Source organism: Megascapheus bottae, chromosome 27 (assembly GCF_031878675.1).
Source record: "Megascapheus bottae isolate mThoBot1 chromosome 27, mThoBot2.hap1, whole genome shotgun sequence".
Classification (NCBI taxonomy): domain Eukaryota; kingdom Metazoa; phylum Chordata; class Mammalia; order Rodentia; family Geomyidae; genus Megascapheus; species Megascapheus bottae.
Window position 1 is genome coordinate 18,627,540 of NC_143535.1, and position 16,363 is coordinate 18,643,902.

The 16,363-nt window shown below is 40.6% G+C and overlaps 1 pseudogene; it reads right to left on the reverse strand.

Moving 5' to 3' along the window:
* Positions 1–15,225: 15,225 nt before the first annotated feature.
* On the reverse strand, positions 15,226–15,310 carry LOC150045736 (small nucleolar RNA SNORD116; annotated as a pseudogene).
* Positions 15,311–16,363: the final 1,053 nt, after the last annotated feature.

A 16,363-nucleotide genomic window follows, 5' to 3' on the forward strand; every position in this document is an offset into this window, starting at 1 on the left:
AACATCTGCCTTCCTTGAAGCTGTGTTTATAGTAACTGATTTTGAGACAAAATTTCCCACATCTATTTTATATCTACTATTTCTTTTATAGTATAGTGGACATTGTTGATGGCACATTGTAGAGAGTACTTTCTATAATCATCCTTGGAACAGTGATGATTTTTATTCTGTAAGACAGTTCAGTTAAGGACGCATGGTCTTGAACTTATGTTGTCTTGAAGTTGGGTTTTATGAAGCTAATTTGCAGGAAGCCCATGGTATCTCCATAACAATACTGAACTTACAGTGCTGATATTCAGACTTCCTTAAGGAGAAGCTGGGATGACTTCCAATAGAGATTGGCCTGATTTCTAAGACCCATGGCCTATCAGTATTCCTGAGGCATTAACAGGAAAAAAATGAAAATGAAGTCCTTCCACGTAGGTAGACCTAGGCCTCAAATTATCCTCAGACAAACCTTCCATTACTCATTGTCTTCTACGCTCAGGATAGCTTCATCTGGCCTCCTCGTGGCATGTGGGACCCCGTTTGTAAGGCTCAATACTGTAGAAAAACCCTGTGTGGTAGCCAGGGGCGAGTGGTTCACACCTGTAATTCTACCTATTCGGGAGGCTGATATCTGAGAATAGTGGTTTAAAGCCAGCGTCAGCATGAAAGTCTATGAGATTCTTATCTTCAACTGACCACCAGACACTAGAAGTGGCACTGTGGCTCAAGTGGTAGAGCACTAGCCTTGAGCTGAAGAACTCAGGGACAGCACTCAAGCCCAGAGCCGAAATCCTATACCCAACAAAAGAGCAAAAACAAAAACATACAAACAAATGGGTTTTCTTCCATCTAGGTTTGTAACTTCCTCTATTTTGGTCCTTTGTCTTGCACAACCAGTCTCCTAGACAACATCAAACTCTAAACCTGACTTTTGACTCAATAGGACTCCTGTGTTAGAGTATATTCCATGTTGGGGTGCTAAGCGCAGGAAATCATTCAAGAAAAGTGTGCACTGACTTCAGGAGTTTGCCTGTTTTTCAAGGACTTGTGTCTGGGACTTCCTGTTGTCTAATGCCTAGAGATAATTGATTCTTTTTTTAGTATATTTTTATTGTGATTAATAGAAGGGTTACATTATATTCACTAGATAGAAGGTTCATAACGTAACAAACATTGAAGAAAAGTGTGTACTGACTTCAGGAGTTTGCCTGCTTTTCAAAGACTTGTGTCTGGGACTTCCTGTTGTCTAATTCCTAGAGACAATCGATTCTTATATGCCATTCAATATTTTTGATTAATTAAGAGGTGCAGGCTAATCCACTACTATTTAAGATGTATTATTCAGGTGGCAGACTCTCATATTTTATTTTGAATGACCAATATCTAAAGGCCAGAAATGATTTGACCTAGGAGAACTAATTTAATATAATACCAAACTCCTAAATATTACAAACAGGAAGACTCCTGATACCTGGTCATCAGTTTCTACTTAATGTAACTTTTCTCTGTCCATGTACTATTAAGATAGAATGTATTTCTTCAACACATATTTGTGAAGTTTATTCAAATACTGAATGAACAAAGAAGTAAGCCATAGTCTCCCATGATATACAGTCACTGAACAATTGGTTTCAAAGGATATTAGCGTGACAAGGCAATAAAATCATTTTTAAAATAAAGAACCTATCCTCTTAGTTCAAAGCTATACACTACCCCCATTATCATAGTTCTGCAATGTGACTATCTCAAAAAAGTAGCTTCAACGTTTTTGCCTGAAATTAATATAAAATTGAGACTTTACCTAAAAACCAATGAATTTTATTATCAAGAAAGTTATCTATAAGCAAATAAAAATTTATACACATTAACATTTCTGTCTTTCCTTCCTCTCTTTATTCCTTCCCTCCTTCTTTCCTCCACCCCTCCTTCGTTCTTTTGTTTTCCTTCCTTCCTTTCCTTTTTTATTTTCTTCCTCTTATTTTGTAATAGAGTCTCACTCTGTATGACGAAGCTTGATTCTCCTAATCTTTCTGCCTCACCCTCCTGAGTGCTGGACTTATAGATGTGTAGCACTGCAGTTTGTGTTTCCTTTGGTTCTAAGATTCCAAATACACTTTCATATAGTGGGACTAGAAATTTCCTCCATTCTTCACATAGATAAAGCAATAGGAAATGGATTTACTTTTTCCTGCTAGCAGCTGCGATATCTTTCAAGAGGCCATCACAGGAGAAATATCCTGGCTTCAAAATGGTTGTGAGTTGTTAAAATTCATCTGTACTTAAAAATTGGAGGTAATCTTCCTTAGGTTTCATTAATCACAGGATAAAACATGTAAGAAGTATCTGATGGTATAAGTTCAGGGAGGTCTTACATGAATAAAAGGAAGTAGACTTGAGGATCCTTGAAATTAAAGACCCCAAATCTTAGTTGTGAAAACATAAAAGATTCCGTTTCCACAATTGCAATCCTATCCTCACATATGTCTGTGGCCAATTCAGAATGAACTCCAATGAAGAGTATTTATTATGGAAGATTGTTTATGGGTATATTGTTTTACCACCACAGAGAGAGGTTTTCTATTGCATTTCCATTTCTTGCTGAAGGAAGGAAATATCTCTCCTTTCTGGACATGTTTATCATAGTGTGCTAAAGGTAATTATCTCTGTGGGCTCCTAAAACTAATGGATTATTATGATATCCTTTGGAAATGCCACATGCCACAGGCTTGCAACTAGGTGCTAGGAGAAAACATATTTTTTCAGTCTTCATCCATGTAGTTTACTGGAAACTGTACATAAAATCATTACTTGAATACATGACCTCTTGTTCAAATTAGAGCTAGAGTAATCCCATATGAAATGCAATATATGTATATTCCACAGTATAAAGTATTTAATATGAATGATAGGTATATGCATATATGTATACTAACTTCTGTTTTATGTAACTTAAAGTTCCTGATGATTTTTATCAACTCTGTCTCTTAGCTGAGATCAAATATAATTTGTTTCTCACCTGTTTACCTCTCATTTTTCTCAGGTTCAAAATTTAATAACTCTTTTCCCTCTTCAGTATATGTCTTCTAATCTAAACTCATATGGCATCTTAGCAGCCAACCAGAGAGATTACCAGCAGTCTTTCTAGAACTGGCAAAGTTAGAGTATTCCATTTTTATTACAACTTTAAACCCACCAAAACTATCCCACTGGCATAATAAACTTCAGGTAAAACCAAGCCACTGGCTTTGTCTTTCATCTCTTTCACAGGGGCCTTGACTAGCCATTCAGAATAGGAGCCACCAACTGGAAAATGATAGGGCTGGCACTAGCATTCAACCTCACCACAAATGTTCTTTGGTTTTCAGGTCCTCTTGGACATCACCTTTTAGACTCCTGCTAAAAATTATACCCAGAATTGGGTTCAGCTGATGTTCTGAATGACTTACGATATTTCAAAGCTGGTAAGAATGAATTGGGGAGTAAACCTATGGCAAATGGTTTGAAAGCTATTTCACTTAAAAGTGCTACCAGATACCCTCCACCCCAATGTAAGATTACGTGTGTGTGTGTGTGTGTGTGTGTGTGTGTGTGTGTGTGTGTGTGTGTGGATTGGAGGTTTAATGCAATGTTTTGCTGCTTTGTTTAACTTTTCTTGCTCAAAGATGATGTTTTACCATTTGAGTTACAGTTCCACTTCTGGCTTTTTGCTAGTTAGTTGGAGATAAGAGTCTTGAGGATTCATCTACCTTGCCTAATTTCAAACTAAAATCTCAGCATCCCAATTAGCTAAGATTGCAACACAAGTCACTAGTGCCTTGTAAGGTTCTTGATGTGCCTTAAATAAAATTTTAAAACATGATCTCTATAGCATATGAAGAATTGTTTGCCTGAAGAGGGAGGCTGTACAGGAAGCCTGTGATACCAGCTCCAATTCACAATCCTAATATTCTGTTGCTTAGATTCTAAGTCCTGTGTGTGGTGTTTTTTTCAGTCTCAAAGACCTTTAAATCCCCATGGTTCCCAGTCAGTTCTGTGCAGTGTGTTCTCTTAATTCCCCTGGCAGATATTTTCTCACACATTTGGAGATTAAAAGAAAAGGAGAAGGAACTTTCCAAAACATAAAACCCCAAACTCAAAAACATAAGAAGGAAAGGTTGAGGCTGAGAGCCCGGTTACCGTGGCAACTTGGGTTAGCCAAGTTTCCCTCTCAGAGAGCTGGACCTCTGCTTGAAATGGTAGCTTCTCAGATGGGCTTCAACCACCAGGTATGTGACTCCAGCCAAATGTACTGAAAGGGGAAAAGTGGATTTGGCACAATCTCCTCTCCTGGGAACATCATGTACTTGAGAGCACCTAATTCCTTTGTTAGAATTCATCTCCAACCTGTACCCTTTGTTTGAATTCATCTCCAACCAGAAACTCATTGGCTATGGTATCTGGGCAAGGCTTAGAGGAAGCCGGGAGAAGATGCTCTATGTCTTTGGTCAGGGAATTTCCTGCTACTGATATTCTCCTCAGCAACCCTTCCTAACACTTCTTCCTTACCTCTCACTTGAAGGCAGGGAGCCACACAAATTTGGTATTGCCCAGTGGGGAATACAGTGTAACACAGGAGTTATTAGGATTCCCGTGTCCTCATTGAGACACCATGACCCATGGGACACAAGTATTCTTGCAGAAGTTACTATACTCATGAGAAAATGGAACTAGAACTGGTATGTAAGGAGGGAAGGAAGGAAGGAAGGAAGGAAGGAAGGAAGGAAGGAAGGAAGGAAGGAAGGAAGTCAGTCACCTACCAGGAATGGTCTCCAGTCATTAGACTACAAATAACTACCTGTGTCAGTGATAGACCTAAATAAACACTGAGTAGTTGTGCTGAGTCCATGATGAGAATAAATCAAGGCCATTATCTGGTAGGCAGAGGGACTCAGTGCTGGAGTTCTAGTAAAGGAAGGCTGAAGAAATTGTTGGGAGCTATTGTAGGGATGAGCACAGAGATTGGGAAATGAACATTTAGGGAATTTAATCTAGATGGCAAACCGTTACAGAGAAATGTATTGAGAGATGGAGAATCAAAACAGAAATCTCACGTGATGGTATTATTTATACTTTTGTGTGCATCTGTTGCATTCTGGTTTACAGAGTAGCTTAGAGAGTAGATTCACTGTTTGTTTGGTGTGTGTATTCTGTTCTCGGGGCTTGAACACAGAGCCTGGGCATTGTCCTTGAGCTTTTGTGCTTAAGGCTATTGCTCAATGATTTTGAGCCACAGTTCCATTTCCAGGTTTTGTTAGTTACTTGGAGATATGAACCTCATGGACTTTCTTGCTGGCTTAGCCCTGAGCCATGATTCTTAGATACCACCCTTCTGAGTAGCTCAGATTACAGGTCATTGGCACCTGGCTTTAGATGCAAAATGAAGTCTACCAGGTATGTCTTTAGTGCCTCTCTCAAGAGCCTCCATGTGCAAAAAATTAATTTAGACACTCTAGATGAACATTTTCTCAGAATGTGGAAATTTGTAATTTTCCCTAGCAGAATATGAAAACTCTCTCTTACGTTGTTCCTTCTTGGTAGTCATGTGAGGAACCCCATCTTGCACCTGGTGGGAGAATCCTGTACACTGCAATGACAGCCATGGAAGTGAGGAATTCAGAATTCAAATCCAGCAACAAAGATCCTCTTACAGGAGCTGGGAGCATGGCTTAGTGGTGGCCTAGCTTGCACAAAGCCCTGGGTTTGATTCTTGCATACCACAGAAGTGGTGCTGTGGCTCAAGTGGTAGAGTGTGCCCTGAGAAAGTCCAAGCACTGTCCTCAGGCTCTAAATTCAAAGCCCAGAACTTAATAATAATAATAATAATAATAATAATAATAATAATAACAATAATAGTAAAGTTCCCTTGCATTAGACTATTACAGACCTTATGTAAAAAAATTAACCCCACAGTATCATTATTATTTAAAAACAGTATTATTAGTATAAATATTCAAAGCTCTTGTATATTTTGTCTTCTAAATACTTCTAAATAAACTCTTGATAACTTTTAATTCAAACTCTCCTAAGTATCTATCAGTGGTAGTGAAGACTGAATTCCACTATGACTTAATGGAGCATCTGAATTCTAAAATACAGTTAAGAAATAGAAATGTCAGCCAGGCTCTGGAAGCTTATGCCTGTAATCTTAGCTGCTCAATATGCTGAAATCTGAGGACAGAGGTTGGAAGCCAATAATTTCAGGAAAATCCTTAAGACTCTTACCTCCAATTTACCACCAAAAATCCAGAAATAGAGATGTGACTCAGGTGGTAGAATGACAATCTTAAAGAAAAGAGGACAGTGTCCAAGATCTGAGTTTAAGCCACAGGAGTAGCAAAAACAATTATAAAAACAAAATAAAAGACAGAGAGAGTGAGGGAGGTGACATTGTCCGAAGATAAATGTACTCTTTACCTGACTTTAAATCCTCTGTACATCACCTTTATAATAACAATAAAAAAAATTTTAAAGCAAAATCAGAAATGCCATTTAAAGAAAAAGTCCAATGGAAGCAATATTAGTAGCAGGGTATCAGCCCCTTTCTTGCTTTCGCTAAGTGTTATTATAGACCCCTCACCTAAATAATTATTCTAATCTCAGTTGATACAATTGACAGGAATATCCAGGGATTATTCCAGGGCCACAGGCTGACTCCTGACAGAGCACCAATGAGCAACATCAGGGTCTCTACTGGTGACACTTTGCATCTCTTCCTATCACACTTCCAACTAGCCAGCAGTACTTTTGTAGTTAGAACAAATGTAGAAAAAGACATGGAGGACAGAGACTCTTCAGAGGTCTGGAGAGAGATTCAGCAAGGAATTTACAGTTTGTTCTTTTCATCTAAGAACCTGTACTAGTGCCTCTGTCTTTTTGTTTTCTAGAATACATGGATATATGCCTCAACCAACGATGATCCTTTAAAAAAGCAAGGTACTCTAAAATATTATAATGCTTTGTGCCCTGTCTCTGCAATCATTAGAATCCAGTGGGTTACTAGAACCCCAGTGCCACACAGAAAGGAACTGATGTGCAAAGATGTTAAGTAACTTTCGCAGTCCTAACTGCCAAAAGGGATGAGTGGGGATGAGAGGAAGGATTTTGGTACATATCTGGTGAGTTGTTACATGGCTCAGCCTATTCATTGGCCATGTCCCTAAAGAAGAATTTGTAGTGAACATATAAAGAACCGCTACTAAAGAGCCTGCTAAGGCATAGACACAAAAGGCACAAAAGGACCTGAGACTCTCCAATTAACCTTTAGAAAATGGGAAGTAGGGCTTGGCTCCAGGGTAGGGAGATAGCCTTGAGCTGAAGGGCTCAGGGACAGTTCCCAGGCTGAGTTCAAGCCCCATGACCCCCCCCCCAAAAAAAAAAAAAGGTATCACAGACTTTCCTGCCTAGGCTGGCTTTGAACTGTCACACTCATATCATATCACAGCCTCCTGAGTAGCTAAATTTAAATTTAACCCTCTAGATACATAGGATAAGGTTGTGAGATGAGGCATATCACTCAGGCTTCACAGACAGTCAGAAAGTCGCAGCAAGCTCTGAAGGAAGCAGTTGAGATGGCTCTTGATGTTCTCATTCATCTAATCATCAAGCTAGAAAAATTTTCAGATTGGACAGCAAACTATAGACCAGGCCAGATATGTGAAGGTAGATCATTTTTCTGAATAAAGACCAAAAATAAAACTTTCAAGGATTCTAGCTTACGCACTTGAATATAAGGAAACATTAGCATCTTTACAAGATCAAAAAGAAATCAATCTACTGAGATTATAACCTGGTACAGCTTTTGTGCAAGCAGTCTACAAGGTCCTCAAAAAGTTAAAAATTAAACTGCTAGGCCAGGAGCATGGCCTAGTGGTAGAGTGCTTGCCTAGCATGCATGAAGTCCCTGGTTCAATCCCTCAGTACTACATACACGGGGTGGGGGTGGGGGAGCCAGAAGTGGTGCTGTGGCTCAAGTGGTAGAGCACTAGCCTTGAGAAAAACCCAAGGACATTGCCCAGGCCCTGAGTTCAAGTCCCAGGAATGGCAAAAATAAAAAATAAAATACAACTGCCAAGAGAACCAAGTAAGACCACCCCTAGATATTTGATCCAAAAGAAATTTTAAAATGACTTTAATTTAAAAGAATGTGAATTGGGTGCAGATGGCTCACACGTATAATCCTAGCTACTTCAGGAGGTTGAGATCGGAGATCTGAGAATCACAGTTTGGACCCAGCCCAAGCTGGAGAGTCCAGGAGACTTTAATCGCCAATGAACCACCAAAAAGGTGAATAAGGAGGTGTAGTTTCTCAAGTGATGGAGAACCAAACTTGAGCAGGAAATAGCTTTAAGGATGTTGCCCAGGCTCTGATTTTGAGCCCCAATACTGGCCCATGTTGTGAGCGCGCGCACACACACACACACACACACACACACACACACACACACACACACACACACAGGGACTCAAGAGACCACACATTATTTCTTTTCTTACATGAAATTGAGCTTGGTCTGTGGAGACAGAAAATGGAAGTACTGCTTAGCGTTGGGGGTGAAGAGATAAGAAGGCTATAAATGAAAAGTACATGTGTCTCCTGGAGGTGATGAAAAGTTCTGAACTTGACTATCATGATGTGTTCACACACTGTGCATACTCTAAACGTCATTGAATGGGACATTTCAGATGAGGGCATTGTATAGTTATTGAATTATGGCTCCATAAAGCTGTTGTACAAAAAGGATGTTAGTGTCTCTTGAGTCTGTATGCAATCCATGCCATCTCAGATGGCTCTCTTCCTTGTTTCAAGCCCCTGTGCCACAAGTTTATTATGATAATGACATGTACACGGGTGACACCTTTCTTTCAATGATGTCAGATAGTTTGCAAACACTAATTAAGCCCGTGTTGCTGGCAGATTGGTAAACATTGTTTTACCTCTCACAAACATTCAAGCAAAGGCACTCTAGGGAACCCTGCATAGCTATAACTGATGTGATCTGTTTCCTCTGGCTGTTTGGCTCCATAGGCTTGTTAAGGATAAAGAAGGGAACTCTGGCTTATTGCATCTTACCTTTGCTGCAGTTGAACCTTCTAGGAACACTCCACCATCTTTCAATTCCCTATCAGCTCAGGAAGTTACAAGTGCTGACCCTGTGTGTGATAAGAGAAAGTTGAAATCTAGGAAGGTCATATGCACCACTCACAGAAGTGATTTTCTGATTCCATGTAATAGCAATTGCTCTGACTAGACTAAGCAGCACACAGAAGCATGCAAGACCAACAAGAAGGTGTGTGCACAAAGAGGTAACCACAGCCCACAACCAGACATTGGTGGCTCATGCCTATCATCCTAGACACTCAAAAAACTGAGATCTCAGGATCATGATTTAAAGCCAGCCAGTACAGGAAAGACAATGTGAAATTCAATTTACCAGCAAAATTCCGGTCTACAGATTTGGCTCAAGTGGGAGAGTGCTAGACGTCAGAAAGAAAGCCAATCAAGAGTGTGAGGACCTGAGTTCAAGCCGAAGTGCATAGATACATAGACACACAGACAGACTCTCTCGCTCGCTCGCGCGCGCGCGCGCGCGCGCACGCGCGCGCGCGTGCACACATACACACCAAAGCAAACAAAAAGTCAGGAACCACAGCATACCATACCTTTGGTTTCTTTTCCTCTCATACCCACTATAGAGCCACTTCATGCAACACCAAAGTTGAATACTTGGCATCAAGTAGTATCTAAATTACAATCTACATTGCCAAACTGTACTCACTCCTCTACACCCCAAAGCTGAGGTTCCCCCTCTTGAGGAGTGAGAGCCTGCAGTGTCTGGGTAGCCAAAGAGACTTGGAAGAGCAAAACGCACATCTTTTAAGAACATAAGAGCATATGTCTGATGCTGTTTCTAATGCATCAATGATCTAGTTTTATGGCTTTTTTTTTTCATTTCAATTTACAGCCTACATTCCAGATCCCAGTACAAACTTCTGGCTAATAGTAGAAGGAGTCATATTCTGTACCTTAAGGATTTCTAGACCAGGATAGTGACAATGTAGAATAAAGCACGATGGAATGCTAGGTGTTCTGTGCAGCTCAGTTTCCAGTGAGTTATGCAAACTCCCAGGGCTTGTGAGTCTCTGGGATGGGAAGGGGGGCATTGTTCAAAGGAGGTCCAAAGCAGGTTGAGGTCAAATCTTAGCTTTTGATGAATTCTCTCTTCTACAGATCATATGTTTTTGTCTCTTCTATAATGTATTCACTAAGAACATAAATAACCATTCCAATCGCCTAAAATTTAAAGACTATGGTACATGTTACCAGAGATGGCTCCTGTTTCAGTGGCTTTGTCGAAGCGTCAGTGCCTTATATTGTACTGAGATTGAATTGATTTGGTGTGGTTCCATTGCCACTCACTGTGCCTTGAGTATCATACAAAATGTCTGCTTGTATTCTACTCTATTAGGTGTGGATGAATAATATAAAGCCAAGTAAAACAGGTGAAAGGCTAAAAAGAAATTAGGTTGGAGTACTAGCCATTTTAACAGAGTAGTAAGGGCTATTTGAACCAAGACCAGGAAATGCAGTTCATTGTAGAGGGGAGGGTGGACTTTGGCGCTGGGATGGGGGTGGTGACAGGCAGAGTGGTTTCCTTTCTTGGCAGGTCAAAGTTTCCGGTCAAGGGGATTATCTCTGAAAAAACTGTGTCCATTTCCTCAGAGGTTGCTGTAACCCTGGAATACGTGTACTCTTTAGATAGTAGCAAGCATACTAGGAGACTAAGTTAGCTATTGAATTTAAGTGCAGAAAAAGCCTGTAATTGGTTGATAAGATTGTCACACATGAGCTCAATATGTAGTACCAGATTGAGAAAAAAAAAAAAGCGTTTGTGTTATAGCCAGGGTTCTTCCCCTGCTCCCCTTCCCTCTGCCTTTCCCTCTTCCTCCTACCCCTCCTCTCTGCCTTTCTCTCCTCTTCCTTCCCCTCCCCATTGTCATTCCCTTCTCTCCCTTCCCCTCTGTCCTCCCCTCCCTTCCCTTTTCCTCTGTTCTCTCCTCCCCTCTTTCCCATTCTATTTCCTTTCCTTTACTCTCCTTCTCTTTATATCTCCCCATCCCTTCTTGTGTCAATACTGAGGTTTTAACTCAGGGCTGGGCATTATCTCTTAATGGTTTTTTGTTTGTTTGTTTTGCCAGTCCTGGGGCTTGGACTCAGGACTTGAGCACTGTCCTTGGGCTTTTCTCATGGCTAGCACTCTACACTTGAGCCACAACACCACTTCCAGCTTTTTCTGTGTATATGGTGGTACCAAAGGCTCTAACCCAGGGCTTCAGGCAAGCATTCTACCACTAGGCCACATTCCCAGCTCTCCCTTAACTGTTTCTGCTCAAGGCTGGTGTTATACTACTTGAACTGTAGCTCCAGTTCTGGCTTTTCTTTTTGTTGTGTATGGCAGTCACTGCAAACCCTGAACTGTACTTGGAGATGAAGGTTTCATGAACTTTCCTGTTCAATCTGTCTTTGAACTGTGATCCTCATATCTCAGCCACCTAAGTAGCTAGGATTGCAGGTGTGAGCCACTGGCCTGGTTAGTGTCATTTTCTTATCCTCAAATAATTTGGAAACATTTGAAAGAGCATAAAACAAATACAGGTAATAATAATATTGTGTGTATGTGTGTGTGTGTGTGTGTGTGTGTGAGTGTGAGTGAGTGTGTGTGCGGTCATGAACTATTTAAAACCAGTCTTTGCAGGAGAGGCCTCCAATGGAGAAACGTGAAAGATAAATAGAAATAAGGTAAAGAAAAGTGCAAGAAGCAAACAAACAAAAACCATAGTCCAGGGAAAGGAGAAGCATATGCTCAGAAGCAATAGTGACTGGGCTCTACAGAAGCATGAAAGCAAAGTAGCAAGGGGGAAGAGTCAGGCAAAGGCCCAACAATGGAAAGCCTATGTTCCAGACTAAAGAATTCAGACATTTCCTCCTCTTCCCCAGCACATACTAGGGAGACATATTTGTTAGATTCATATAAGTATTAAATTTTGGGAAGTAAAGAATAGTTTTAAGTGATTATATATACATATATATATGATTAAATTAAATGCAATCACCTTGCATGTAACAATTTAAAGGGATTAAATTGTCAGTCTCCTAGCAGGATATACACCTTACTAGAAGCAATGAAGGATTGTAATCATTCCAAAACAAATCTGCCTATGGACTCCAAAAACCCGGCTGAGAGGTGCTGAGAACTGAGTGGGAGTTGTTGCAGGAGTTAGGGAAAGCTTTGCATTCGTCTTTCATCTTCCCACTGGGCATGCCCAAGTACCAAGAGTATCACTCAATTGATCTAATTTATTGGAAACTATAGGAAAAATGTGTTCTAGGGGGCCGGGGGTAATTTTTTTTCTTGACGTTGAGTCTGTGAAGCCCTAAATTTAACAGTACAGTCTGTAACAGTATTTCTTAAATACATAGATTATATTTAATTTGGCAAATCCTCTTCCTCGGGGTTTATCTGAGGTAGGTATGCTAAAAAGACTTCAGGATTTGGGGCTTTTCAGTTTATACTCTTATTGCTTCTTAAACTCTCTGAGAGACCCCTGGGACTACGAACTTCATAAGTGTGGCTCTTTATTCTTGCCTCCTAGGGTTCCTTCAGTCCCAAGGCAGGATCACTGAGTATCTCACCACATCATCCTACCAACTGTTTTCTTGACATCAACCTTATTTCATTGGAAGTTCTATTTCCTTAGTTGAAGTCATAGTTGGAACAAGATGGGCCATGATTTATGGAGAAGCAGCTGCCACTGAACTGTTGGGTTTGGGTTTCAGATGAGCATTCATCTCCATTCCGCCATTGTTGTTAAGGATCATCAAAGTTACCTGATAAAAGAGAGGAAGTGACATACACAAGGTTATACCTCTCATTGAATTCTAGACCTTACAGAAGGGGAATCTTTGACTGAGCATGGAAATTTTCAAGCTTGATCTACATCAAAGCCACTAGCATTGATCATTTCCTCCCCTTTCTTCTTTTTGGTAGTACTAGGGTTTTTGTTTCTGTTTTTCATTTTGTTAAAGACCTCACACTTACTAAATTGGGACTCTTGTAGTTGAGCAACACCTCATTCCCAGCTTTTTTACTGGTTATTTTGGAAAAAGGAGTCTAGCGAAATGTTTTGCCTGGGTTGTCTTTGAACCTCAATCTTCCTGAGTTGCTAGGCTTGCAGACATGAGCAGTGGTCACAAGGCTAGATTTTCACTTTTCTGTTTTTCTGTAGTGTATGGTCTACTTATGTGCTCAACATGTTTTCAGCACTAAGACACAAAGGATGATTAACTTGTGCCTTAACATTGCTGTTGGTTAAAAAATAGTAAATAAACATGCCTAAAATATGTTAAAGACTACAGAAGAGATTTATCCTTTTCACTTTTTAGGTGATTTTTTTTTAATGTCAGAGATGCTTGTAAATTTCACTTTAATTTCCTGTTAGGGAGTGTAAGGATATATTTTAATCCATTACCAATCCTGTATCAAGGGGGGGAAAAGTTGTCTTAATTTCCTAGTCTATATATCTGTGTGAGAGTCAATTGCCTACCTCAGGAAGTCATAAATGTAAGTGCCTCCAAGGGCCAGGCAGGTGATGGGAGTTGAGTTGGGGTATATAGGAGGGGGAGAGCATGGAGTTCAAAAAGGAACTCTGCCTCCAAAGGAGGCAGCTGCTGCTCAGAGCAGGCAGATTGTTGCTGGGCAGAAATACACATCCGATGGTGCCAGCTCTCTTCGTTTTTTTTTTTTTTTTCAAGAGAAACTGGGCTTTATATGAAATCTCTGATTTTTAAATTTTAGCAACTAACTTAAATAAATTTTTTTATAAAGAGTATGAAATGCCATTGGAATACTCCCTGGCTGGAGCGGCCAGAAGGGGTAGTGGAAAGAGACAGATGAGCAGGAACGCCTGAGGAGGAGCAGAAAGATTGTGGCAGAACTGCCTGGAGTGACAAAACAGCTCTCATCCTTGAATAATGCCTTTGTTTTTGGAGAGACAGAACGGGAATCTCAAATACTTGTCATTTGCTTTCTTCTCTTAGCTATCGCAAAGCACTTTGCAGCATTTTGAAGAAAAACAACACTCAAGTAAACAACACTATTTTCTTCTTTGAAGATGAAATCAATCCCAGAACACACCCTTTGAGGCACTGAGGAAATCTGACCATTTCCTGGGACCTCCTGACACAGGAACCAAATGAGCCATTTAGGCTATTCAATTCTCCTTTGAAGAAGTCTGACTGTCCTCTGATAGGCAGGAGGCCCCTCCCTCCCCCAGGACTTCCTTCCAACCTCCTGGTCCTTTAACTCTTGGGACTCCACTAGTGTTCCTGCCCTGTCTGTCTGTTCCAGAGCTCTGTGAAAAGGAACATTGGCGGTGAAGAAGCAGCCTGCCACCCCATCTGAGTCTGTTTCCTGTCTCGGGCAGGCATCCTTGCCTGTTTGTGTCTGGCAACTACAAGCCTAAGCAGGGAAACTCTTGATCATGGAGTAGCTATGACCTTGTGTAGAAGGGTCATGGAGGTCTGGATGACTTCCATTTGTGGGGGAGGTAATAAAGTGGGAGGGGTTGGATGTGGCTTTGGACAAAGAAAGAGAGATCCCTCCACCAGAGGCCCTGCTCCTTTGGTAGGTCTCGTGTTCCAGGTTCTCCCTTGGTGCCAGCTGCCCTTTGCTTCCCACCAGCCAATGGCTATAAATACAGTCACATTTCCCACATACTGTATTTATGTTTCAGAAAATGTCTGTGTTGCATACGTAATGGAGGAGATATAATTATAATATTTCAAAACTGGCCAAATTTCGTGAAATATAAAATAACAGATGGTACCACACAATATTGGTGCGGTGTGCTTCGTTTAAATCATAACTGGGGCCTGAAAATGTTCCCATTTGGTAGAGGGCGGTGGTGAGAGTACTTGCCTTGAGAGGGAGGGACTGAGTACTTCCCCTTCTTTGTCCGATCAAACTTTACTTTCCAGGGAAAATGGAGTTAGAAAGCTATCCAGTCAAAATAGCCCCATGTGTGGCCTTGCTGATTGACTCGTGGTATGTTTTTAATGTTTCCTTTTGGCTGGGGAATGGGATGTTTGACCTAGAAATCTGTGTCATGGGCCACACAAAGTTACCAGCTCATGAGATATCAGGGTTCCATCGAAAGAGAGACAAGGAGTTTTCTCTCATTATGGTCAACTATCCACTGAGAGTTATAAGGAAAACATTTTAATCCCTCAGCAACTTACTTTGTGTGATTAGTGGCAATTAGCAAGTAGTACCAAGACCCATAGCTTTGTTCTACCATCATCAAAGCAAATACAACATGAGATGTCACGATTCTTAACAGGGCCTTAGGAATTAAGGTTAGTGTGAAATTGGAATGGACTCAAGGACACAGGCTTGTCTCAAAAGAAGGTCAAAAAGGAGACACACACCACCTCTAGTGTTCAAATCTCCCCATGTCTAACCAAAAGTCTGGATGATTTAAATAGGGCAGGATTCTCAAAGGTGCTTATATATAATTAACATGTGTCAAGTGGTTAATTTTGGGTTTTCTTCCCCCCTCATTCCAATCACCTTTCCCATCAATTGAATAATACCAGTACAAGGAGACATATATGGCCATTTCTGTCTCTTCTTGGCCCCTAGGTGGAGTCCTTTTTGATGATTCAACCTTTAATGGGCCAAAGGGCAACAGACAGCTCCATCTAGGTTACAGTAACCTGTGAATATTTGCATTTAATGCTTTGGTAGCAATTGGTTATGATAGCTCCTTTTCTTCACAGATACTTGGAAATTTAAATGTAAGAAAATCATTGATCTTTTGGTATATCGATGTTTATTGGTTGGGGTAACAGACTTTGACAGAATATGAGGAAGTACATTCTAACAATTTGTGTTGTTCAAAGATTGAAAATCTCTTCTAAGAAGTGATACATTCTGCTTCAGTGGAGATATCATATCCACATAATTAAAGCTGAAAGGGATTTATTTAAAATTTGTTTGCTTTTTTTGCTTTGTAATTGTGCCAGTACTGGGGCTTGAACTCAGGGATTCGGCCCTGTCCTTTAGCTTTTTTTTTTTTTGCTCCAGGCTATCACTCTATCTTTTGAACCACAGCTCCACTTCTGGCTTTTTGTTGGGTAATTGGAGATAAGGGTTTCCCAAAGACTTTTCTTCTCAGGCCAGTTTTGAGCCATGATCCTCAGATTGCACTCTCTTGAGTATTTAGGATTATAGACATGAGCTACCAGCACTCAGCTAGAAGGCCTCTGGAGCCATTGGAG